The sequence below is a fragment of the Haematobia irritans genome, chromosome 5 (assembly GCF_050003625.1).
Source record: "Haematobia irritans isolate KBUSLIRL chromosome 5, ASM5000362v1, whole genome shotgun sequence".
NCBI classification, from domain to species: domain Eukaryota; kingdom Metazoa; phylum Arthropoda; class Insecta; order Diptera; family Muscidae; genus Haematobia; species Haematobia irritans.
Genome location: NC_134401.1, coordinates 64,665,579 through 64,676,953, shown reverse-complemented (window position 1 = coordinate 64,676,953; position 11,375 = coordinate 64,665,579). Strand labels below are relative to the sequence as shown.

At 33.2% G+C, this 11,375-nt stretch overlaps 4 long non-coding RNA genes across 4 annotated transcripts; 3 read left to right on the top strand and 1 right to left on the bottom strand.

Moving 5' to 3' along the window:
• The first annotated feature begins 3,851 nt into the window (after positions 1–3,851).
• On the top strand, positions 3,852–4,351 carry LOC142238912 (uncharacterized). The gene is made up of 2 exons (XR_012722856.1): positions 3,852–4,026; positions 4,093–4,351. It is a non-coding gene; the product is annotated as an uncharacterized LOC142238912 (long non-coding RNA).
• Positions 4,352–5,036: 685 nt separating this feature from the next.
• Positions 5,037–5,539, top strand: LOC142241314 (uncharacterized). Its single transcript, XR_012723571.1, has 2 exons — positions 5,037–5,268; positions 5,326–5,539. It is a non-coding gene; the product is annotated as an uncharacterized LOC142241314 (long non-coding RNA).
• Positions 5,540–9,312: 3,773 nt separating this feature from the next.
• Positions 9,313–9,753, top strand: LOC142241296 (uncharacterized). Its single transcript, XR_012723564.1, has 2 exons — positions 9,313–9,501; positions 9,570–9,753. It is a non-coding gene; the product is annotated as an uncharacterized LOC142241296 (long non-coding RNA).
• An 884-nt stretch (positions 9,754–10,637) lies between these two features.
• Positions 10,638–11,117, bottom strand: LOC142239081 (uncharacterized). The gene is made up of 2 exons (XR_012722912.1): positions 10,940–11,117; positions 10,638–10,872 (listed from the first exon to the last, which is right to left on the bottom strand). It is a non-coding gene; the product is annotated as an uncharacterized LOC142239081 (long non-coding RNA).
• Positions 11,118–11,375: the final 258 nt, after the last annotated feature.

The following is an 11,375-nucleotide window of genomic DNA, read 5'->3' as shown; positions in this document are numbered from 1 at the left end:
TCAACTAGAATATTTACGTTTTTGTGACTTTTTTATCATCAAAATTACAGGTTTTTAATACCTTATTTTAGTATTTCTTTAATCAAATGTTTTGGAAACCTATGTAATATTTTTAATGTAAAAACAAATATTTAATTTCAGAATAACCCTTAAAAATTTGGACACATTTTTAGTACTCCTTTGCCTTAATTTAATAGTGAATTGGTAAGGATTCTTTAACTTTCTTTTAACCCTCGACAGTCATCCTTATTTTTTGTACATTAACGTCATCCTTTGTCATTTTGACTACGGCTGATTTCAAGACGCTATAATTTTCATCGTGAGCGAAAAAGTGAACAAACTTCAATTTATTTTCTTATTCAATTTTTTTATGTAGTATAAAACAAAAATTCATAAAACGGTCGAATTAGTATAATTTAAATTTACCATTTCCCAATATACTAAAATGCATTTTAAATTGAAAATGAAATTATGTGTCGTCATTTTGACGAATGATGACTGTCTAGGATTATCAAGAATATTTGGTTTTTATGCATATTATTATTTTTTCATTAGATTTTTTGAAACCCTATTTAATAATTTTATTTAATGTAAAAAATAAATATTTAATTTCAGAGTAACCCAAATAAATTTGGACAACTTTTTATATTTCCCCTCAGCATACAATTTAATAGAGAATTGGTAAGTTTTATATTAAAACTTTGGCTTTCTTTCAACTAGAACATTTATTTTATTATATACTTCACATCGATAACAACACAGTTTTATGAGTTTATTTAGAATACTTCATTATTTCTCTAATTGTTTCAGGTACACATTTAATGAGATACGTTTTCCAAAGAAAAGTAGAATTCCCTACACCATTTGATAAAATGCCCCCACATATGGTAAGTTACAAGCTAAAATGAAGAATTAACAAGTATATACGGCCGTAAGTTCGGCCAGGCCGAAGCTTATGTACCCTCCATCATGGATTGCGTAGAAACTTCATCTAAACACTGCCATCCACAATCGAATTACTTAAGTTTCGGTAACGCTTGCCGATGGCAAGGTATCTTAAAACCTCCTAACACCATCTTCTAAATTGTGTGTAAGTCCATACGTGGTATATATTAAATCATAAAAGATCGATCCAATACGTATATAATTCAGTTTGACAAAGTAGACATAAAATTTTGACAAAATTTTCTACAGAAATAAAATTTTAACAAAATTTTCTATAGAAATAAAATTTTCTATAGAAATAAAAATTTTGACAAAATTTTCTATAGAAATAAACTTTTGACAAAATTTTCTATAGAAATAAAATCTTGGTAGATTATTTTTGGCTCGAGTGGCAACCATGATTATGAACCGAATAAAATTTGAACAAAATTTTCTATAGAAATAAAATTTTGACAAAATTTTTTATAGAAATAAAATTTTGACAATGATGAAAATTTTATTATGAAGCGAATAAAAATTTAACAAAATTTTCTCTAGAAATAAAATTTTGACAAAATTTTCTATAGAAATAAAATTTTGGTAGATTATTTCTGGCTCTAGTGGCAACCATGATTATGAACCGATATGGACCAATTTTTGTGTGATTGGACCAATTTTGGTATGGTTGTTAGCGACCATGCCTAATTTGAACCGGATCGGATTTGCTCCTCCAAGAGGCTCCGGAGGTCAAATCTGGAGAATATTTTATATGGGGGCTATATATAATTATGGACCGATATGGACCAATTCTGGCACGGTTGTTAAAGATCATATCATAACACCATGTTCCAAATTACAACCGGATTGGATGAAATTTGCTTCTCTTGGAGACTTCGCAAGCCAAATCTGGGGATCGGTTTATATGGGGGCTATATATAATTATGAACCGATGTGGATCAATTTTTGCATGGTTGTTAGAGACCATATACCAATATCATGTACCAAATTTCAGGCGGATCGGATGAAATTTGCTTCTCTTTGAGGCTCCGCAACCCAAATCTGGGGATCGGTTTATATGGGCCCCACATATAATTATGGACCGATGTGGACCAATTTTTGCACGGTTGTTAGAGACCATATACCAATACCATGTACCTAATTTCAGCCGGATCGGATGCAATTTGCTCCTCTTTGAGGCTTCGCAAGCCAAATCTGGAGATCGGTTTATATGGGGTCTATATATAATTATGGACCGATGTGGACCAATTTTTGCATGGTTGTTAGAGACCATATACTAACATCATGTACCAAATTTCAGCCGGATCGAATGAAATTTGCTTCTCTTTGAGGCTCCGCAAGCCAAATCTGGGGATCGGTTTATATGGGGGCTATATATAATTATGGACCGATGTGGACCAATTTTTGCATGATTGTTAGAGACCATATACCAACACCATGTACCAAATTTCAGCCGGATCGGATGCAATTTGCTCCTCTTTGAGGCTTCGCAAACCAAATCTGGAGATCGGTTTATATGGGGTCTATATATAATTATGGACCGATGTGGACCAAGTTTTGCATGGTTGTAAGAGTCCATATACCAACACCATGTACCAAATTTCAGCCGGATCGGATGAAATTTGCTTCTCTTTTAGGCTCCGCAAGCCAAATCTGGGGATCGGTTTATATGGGGGCTATATGTAATTATGGACCGATGTGGACCAATTTTTGCATGGTCGTTAGAGACCATATACCAACACCATGTACCAAATTTCAGCCAGATCGGATGAAATATGCTTCTGTTAGAGGCTCCACAAGCCAAATCTGAGGGTCCCTTTATATGGGGGCTATACGTAAAAGTGGACCGATATGGCCCATTTTCAATACCATCCGACCTACATCGATAACAACTACTTGTGCCAAGTTTCAAGTCGATAGATTGTTTCGTTCGGAAGTTAGCGTGATTTCAACAGACGGACGGACGGACGGACGGACATGCTTAGATCGACTCAGAATTTCACCACGACCCAGAATATATATACTTTATGGGGTCTTAGAGCAATATTTCGATGTGTTACAAACGGAATGACAAAGTTAATATACCCCCATCCTATGATGGAGGGTATAAAAATTATATTTCATTACATGGTGTTAATTTTTAACAATTTCCATTTTTGTTTCCATTTTTTCCAGCAAGATATGTGAAAAAATTACCTACGATGAATAAAAAAAGGATAAGTCAAAATGTCCAAACAGCGGGTTCAAATTAACTACTCTCTGTTCTACGTGGTCATAATTTTTATTCACAAAAGACATTGTATTAAGAACTTTCATCATAAGTTTTTATAATAAAGTACTTTTGCTTAAAGAAAGTTTAATTTTAATGTATGAAAATTTTCATAATTTTAAAACGGTTTGTTGTTCCTTTAATTATTTAATTTCTCTGTACTGTGGAATGATTGATTTAAAAATAGTTTAGTTGTCGACATTTTAAAGAGACTGTTAACCAATTTTTATTATCGGGTTTCCCAAAAAATAAGCAAGTAAACCAAAATAATACTGACTTTTTAACTTGGTAGGGGTATATAAATCTTATGGTGTTGTAAAAATGAACTAAACTACAATGTTATAGATGAACTAAAATTTAAGAGAATTATAAACTAGATAAGTTGAAAAAAATCTTAAGGGCTAAATCATGGTCAATATTACTACAGTTTAGTTCATTTTGCAATGGAAAAGGGTTCACTGTTTTTTCAGTGTATTCAATACATTCAAAACTTAAGGAAACACACTTGATACCTGTCATCGATGTAATCGATATGTTTGCGCGTGGGTTGTTTTTTTAGTTGGAATCGCGTTATTATGGTATAAGGAGAGATTGTTAAAAATAATATAGTAAAATAAAATTATAAATAACAAATAAAATATATAAAATATTTGTAATTTTAAATTAGTGAAAAAATCGTTCGATGTTTCAAAATTATTGAACATAAATAACAAACAATAAGTCTATCAATGTTCGTGGTGGTTTATAAAGAAAGAAAACAGCAACAGAAAAACAACCCCTTCATTCGTCTTCATTTTGGAATCTTCAATTATCAGGTAACATTCATAAAGTGACGCTAACCTTTTGTGAAAAAATTGGTTTATGATTTTTTATATTTGTAGATATTGAAATTGTAAAAGGAGGACAAAATCGTTACGCAGCATCTTATTAAAAGTGAAAGGAACAAGAAGAAGAAAGCCATTACGTTTTACAGTTGGTAACATTACATGGAAATTGGAAATAGTGGAATAATAAACTAATATTTCAAGGACAGTCGATGCTGTTGATTCTTAACAAATATATTTAATATATTAATAAAACATGTCTTTTATTGAGAAAAAATTGCCTATATAAATAAATAAAACTGTATTTAAAAACTAAGGTAAGCAGTTCTAATTTTGAAGTAAAAGGTTTACCACAAATATGTAAGATTTATCCAAATGAATGAAAAAATCATTCCATATATGAATTCAATTCAGTTAATTTTTTTCATTCTGTAGTATAGTGGTACATAAATATAGGAAAATGTTAACTAATATATGGAATGCATTCTACCTAATTTCTACGAAAATCACATCGTTGAAATAAATAAAAATGTCTTTGGCGCTATACGAAGTTCAACCCCTGCCAACATTTTTTGAATTTGGTGGCGCTTCAGAGAATCCCCACTACGTCGAAAACAGTCGTATACGATATCCAAAATTCCTCGGAAAAGCGCCGTCACTATTGAGAAGTTGTACCACGCCAAGTTACTACAAAAAAGTATCGCATGAGTGCAATTATTAGGAGCCCTTCTGGATACATTTAGAAGGACGCCAATAAGAGCCCCTTCAAACAATCAGACAAAGTGCATTTTAAGATAGTTGTAAAAGAATCATTGTGGTCAAGTAAAACACAATTGTTTAGATGTTTATTAATTTTATGAAACATTTATAAATTCTCATAAATATAACATTTATACGGCTATCACATCACATTTAACACATTTTTATGCATTAATAAGAGATTGATGTTGAGTTACAAGTTGTAAGTTAAATGTTGTAGCGTCTATCAGCCAGTACCCTGCCAGCATTTCAAAGTTCCATTTCAACCTCATCGTTACCACAGACTCGTAAATGTCACTTCAACCATCATGAAAAGGTACATCAAAAAGTACATGCAAGTAATTTGCCATCCCTACTGTTAAAAAGCCATTTTTTTTGTGAAACGCCAAGCGCAACCAGCTTGTTATATTTTAATTAAATAAAAACGAAAATAAAGTTCTGAAAACATAGATTATACGCTTAAAATTGTGAAAGGTATATTGGTGAACAATTTGGTGATTTTCCAAATGGAATAAAGTGATTGTTTTTCAGATATTTTACAGACACGCTGCCTCCATGGAATAAAAACACTGGTTGATAGACGAAGCAACATGTAACTCGCTACTTGTAACTCAACATCATCATTAATGCCAAAAATTATGTTAAATGTAATGTGATAGTGGTATAAATGTTATATTTTTAAGAATTTGTAAATGTTTAATCAAATTAATAAATATCTAAACAAACGTGTTTTACTCGACCACAATGATTCTTTTACAACTATCTTAAAATGCACTTTTTCTGATTGTTTGGAGGGTCCCTTATTGGCGTCGTTCTAAATTGATCTATAAAGGCACCTAATAATTGCCCTCATGCGAAACATTTTTGTAGTAACTTGGCGTGGTACAACTTCTCAATAGTGACGGCGCTTTTCCGACGAGTTTTTGATGTCGTATATGATTGTTTTCGACGTAGTGGGGATTCTCAAAAGAGTCCCCAAATTCAAAAAATGTTGGCAGGGTACTTTTATTCCCAATGGAGGCAGCGTGTCTGGAAAAATATTTGAATAACTATCACTTTATTCCATTTGGAAAGTCAAAAATTGTTCACCAATTTACTTTTCACAATTTTAGCTTAATAACTATGTTTTCAGCACTTTATTTTCGTTTTCATTGAAATAAATTATAATAAGCCAGTTGCGCTTGGTGTTTCACAAAATATAAAATGGCTCTTGTAACAATAGTGATGGCAAAATACTTTCATGCGAATAGTGATGGCAAAATACTATCACAGTTGCACGGATGAAAAAGACTGCTTTTCATATGTTTGGCTATAAACATTATATGTTTGGAACACAAATTTTTAAACACAATATTTTTGAGTGCAAGCATATAATGTTCATAAACTAGCATAACATGTTTGGGACATATATGTTAATATGTTAGAACATATTATGTTTGGGACATAAAATGTTTGTAAATATAATATGCTTGGATGCAAACATATATTAATTTAGAAATAGCCTATAAACATATATGTGTTTAGTAGCTTGGAGCGCTATTTAACAGGGAGCGATATTGAATTAAGTTGGTGGTTGTTGCTTGTTATTACAAAATTAACATTTTATTTTTCCTTGGGCAATTGATCAGCTACTTCTTTGATCCTTACAAACTGTGTGGTCCGCTGTTCGAATCCCCGTCCGGCAAAAGGTAAAATTAAAATAAAAAAAATCATACAATTGAATAATTTCTTCTACAATGTTTGTATTACAGAAAAAGGTGCTAAGAACTAAAAAATCTCGTGGAAGTGAGAAAGATGTGGTGGAATATACAATTGGGCAGAAACAAAATTTTGAGCATTCAGGTCGAAAACCTATGTTGTTAGCACCTATATTACCTGTTTATTTTCATAATTCACTATGATTGTAAATATATAAATAAATAAATAAAATTGTGAGCACAATATTGTTTGGGAGAATTTTTTTAAGCATATAATATTTTTGGGTGCAAAATGCTTCCAAACATATTATATGTTCACATAATAACATATTGTTTTTTGGAAGACAACATTATTGAATTTGGATGCAAAAATACAAAATGTTTGGAACTTAGACTACCCAAACATAAAGGGTGATTCTTTTGAGGTTAGGATTTTCATGCATTAGTATTTGACAGATCACGTGGGATTTCAGACATGGTGTCAAAGAGAAAGATGCTCAGTATGCTTTGACATTTCATCATGAATAGCCGAACGATCTGCTACAACGTCGAATTTTCAGTGAATGGGCCCTAGAAAAGTTGGCAGAAAATCCGCTTTTTTATCGACAAATTTTGTTCAGCGATGAGGCTCATTTCTGGTTGAATGGCTACGTAAATAAGCAAAATTGCCGCATTTGGAGTGAAGAGCAACCAGAAGCCGTTCAAGAACTGCCCATGCATCCCGAAAAATGCACTGTTTGGTGTGGTTTGTACGCTGGTGGAATCATTGGACCGTATTTTTTCAAAGATGCTGTTGGACGCAACGTTACGGTGAATGGCGATCGCTATCGTTCGATGCTAACAAACTTTTTGTTGCCAAAAATGGAAGAACTGAACTTGGTTGACATGTGGTTTCAACAAGATGGCGCTACATGCCACACAGCTCGCGATTCTATGGCCATTTTGAGGGAAAACTTCGGAGAACAATTCATCTCAAGAAATGGACCGGTAAGTTGGCCACCAAGATCATGCGATTTGACGCCTTTAGACTATTTTTTGTGGGGCTACGTCAAGTCTAAAGTCTACAGAAATAAGCCAGCAACTATTCCACCTTTGGAAGACAACATTTCCGAAGAAATTCGGGCTATTCCGGCCGAAATGCTCGAAAAAGTTGCCCAAAATTGGACTTTCCGAATGGACCACCTAAGACGCAGCCGCGGTCAACATTTAAATGAAATTATCTTCAAAAAGTAAATGTCATGGACCAATCTAACGTTTCAAATAAAGAACCGATGAGATTTTGCAAATTTTATGCGTTTTTTTTTTTTTTAAAAGTTATCAAGCTCTTAACAAATCACCCTTTATATTGTTTAGACCAATATGCTTTCAAACATATTACATATTGGAAGAGATCAAACATATAAATGTTTGGGCAATACCCAAAAATATATATGCTTGAAGCAAAATATGTTTGGGAGTATATGTTACAGAAGCGATTTTTTGTGAGCGTGTGGCGATTGTTGCAGTGTCACTTACGAGTCTGTGGTAGCGATGAGGATGAAATGGAACATTGAAATTCTGGCAGGGAACTTTCTTCACAATGAGTTCATTTTAACTTTACTTTTTTTGGGTGTATACTGCTCAAGTGATTTGTGCCCATGTTCCCAAATCCACTTCCAGGTGAATGTGAATCAATTCCACGATTTTCGTGTCCTACAATCCGCTTTCACCGGAATTTTCGTGAAATCAATTCACTTGCAAAAGTTTTGGTGAAAGCTGAATTATGTCCAAGATGGGTGTATTTCCGGTTAAAAAAAAGTACTCGCGTAAAAAATTTGAAATGTTTTATATTTAATACATGAGTTTTTATTAAAATAAGTCTATTGATTCCACTTATTTTGATTTCCGCCTTAGTGAATTTTTGGGTGATTTGTGCAACCCAGCTGGTTACAGAAAAGTTCAAAAAAGAACGTGGCATTAAGAACACCAAATTTTCACGTTCGTGGATTTGACGTGAATAGTGGAAGTGGAATTGAAGTGGATATCGGAACATGGGTGTTGATTTGTTTCTCATAGTAATGAGATTGAATGAAATGGTACAAAATCTGACAGACAAATGTATATTTAAAAAGTATGGAAATCCAAAAACAAAAATTTGTTGAAAGAAATTAATTTCCAATCGTTTTCTTTTCGAAGGAATGGAATTAAAACATATGCCTTGAGTAATTGAAATTCCGCGATTTTTGGCAAATTTTTTTGAAAGATTCGGGACACTTCCTGGAGACGAAATTCTGGGACAATCCAGGCGAATCCCGGTCATCTGGCAAGCCTAATTGAGGGTAATGTCTGTTTTTGTTGAGAACGCCATTTTCTCAATAATTTCTCGAATTGAATTCTAAGCTAATTCTTCGAAAAAATGTTTGAAAGCGTTTTGAGTATAAGCATTTCTCCAACGCTTATGTTTATTGGGTTGTAACAATAGTGATGTCAAAATACTTCCATGTACATTTCATACGCTTCCCCCATCACAGTTGGCGATTGTTGCAGTCACTTACGAGTCTGTGGTAGCGATGAGGATGAAATGGAACTTTGAAATACTGACAGGGAACTAGTTGCGCTTGGTATTTCACAAAATATAAAATGGCTTTTGTAACAATAGTGATGGCAAAATACTTTCATGTACATTTCATACGCTTCCCCATCACAGTTGGCGATTGTTGCAGTGTCACTTACGAGTCTGTGGTAGCGATGAGGATGAAATGGAACTTTCCCTGCCAGCATTTCAACGTTCCATTTCATCTTCATCGCTATCACAGACTCGTAAGTGACAGTGCAACTATCGCCAACTGTGATGGGGTAAATATATCAAAAAGTACAAAATGTACATGGAAGTATTTTGCCATCACTATTGTTACAAGAGCCATTTTATATTTTGTGAAACACCAAGCACAACTAGCTTCTTATATTTTATTTAAATAAAAATGATAATGAAGTGCTAAAAACATAGTTATTTCGCTTAAAATTGTGAAAGGTATATTGGTGAACAATTTTTGACTTTCCAAATGGAATAAAGTTATAGTTTTTCAAATATTTTTCCAGACACGCTGCCTCCATTGGGAATAAAAGCACTGGCTGATAGACGCTACAACATGTAACTTGCAACTTGTAACTCAACATCAATCTTTTATTAATGCATAAAAATATGTTAAATGTGATAGTCGTATAAATGTTATATTTATGAGAATTTATAAATGTTTAATAAAATTAATAATCATCTAAACAATCGGGTTTTACTTGACCACAATGATTCTTTTACAACTATCTTAAAATTCACTTTTTTTGATTGTTTGAAGGGGCTCTTATTGGCGTCGTTCTAAATTTATTAAAAAAGGCACCTAATAATTGCACTCATGCGATACTTTTTTGTAGTAACTTGGCGTGGTACAACTTCTCAATAGTGACGGCGCTTTTCCGAGGAGTTTTGGATATCGTATACGACTGTTTTCGACGTAGTGGGGATTCTCAGAAGCGCCCCCAAATTCAAAAAATGTTGGCAGGGTTGAAATGCTGGCAGGGAATTATTCTTTTACAACTATCTTAAAATTAACTTTTTCCAATAGTTTGAATGGGCTCTTATTAGCGTCGTTCTAAGTTTATCTAAAAGGACACCTAATAAATTCACTCATGCGATACTTTTTTGTAGTAACTTGGCGTGGTACAACGTCTCAATAGTGACGGCGCTTTTCCGACGAATTTTGGATATCGTATACGACTGTTTTCGAAGTGGTGGGGATTCTCAGAAGCGCCATCAAATTCAAAAAATGTTGGCTGGGAATAAAGGGTGTCCAAATAAAAAATACTATATAAACGGCGTATTATCAATATTCAAAATCATAATCATGTAGCGCTTTCATTCTAACAAGTCATGGCAACATTACCCTGCCAACATTTTTTGAATTTGGGGGCGCTTCTGAGAATCCTCACTACGTCGAAAGCAATCATATACGACATCAAAAACTCGTCGGAAAAGCACCGTCACTATTGAGAAGTTGTACCACGCCAAGTTACTACGAAAAAGTGTCTTATCAGTGCAATTATTAGGTGCCTATTTAGATCAATTTCGAAGGACGCCAATAAGAACCCCTGCAAACTATCAGAAAAAGTGCATTTTAAGGTAATTGTAGAAGAATCATTGTGGTCAAGTAAAACACGATTGTGTAGATGTTTATTGATTTGATTAAACATTTATAATTTCTTATAAATATAACATTTTTCGGTTTATCTCACCACATTTAACATAATTTTTTGCATTAATAAAAGAATGATGTTGAGTTTTAAGTAACAAGTTACATATTGCAGCGTCTATCAGCCAGTTTGTTTATTTTCGATGGAGACAGCGTGTCTGGAAAAATATTTGAAAAACGATTACTTTATTCTATTTGGAAAGTCGAAAATTGTTCACCATATACCTTTCACAATTTTAAGCGTAATATCTATGTTTTCAGAACTTTATTTTCGTTTTTATTTAAATAAAATATAACAAGCTGGTTGCGCTTGGCGTTTCACAAAAAATAAAATGGCTCTTCTAACAGTAGTGATGGCAAAATACTTTCATGTACATTTTGTACTTTTTGATATGCTCCCCCCATCACAGTTCGCGATGGTTGTGGTGACATTTACGAGTCTGTGGTAGCGATGAGGATGAAATGGACCCAATAAACACAAACGTTTGAAAAATACTAAAATTCAATAATTTTTCAAACATTTTTTCAAAGGATTAGGGTAATATTCAAGTTGAGAAATTGTTGAGAAAATCGCGTTCTCAACAAAAAACAGACATTACCCTCAACAGTAAAATTCAACACAATAGCAATAATTTCTCAATTGTAATCCTCAAATTGAAAT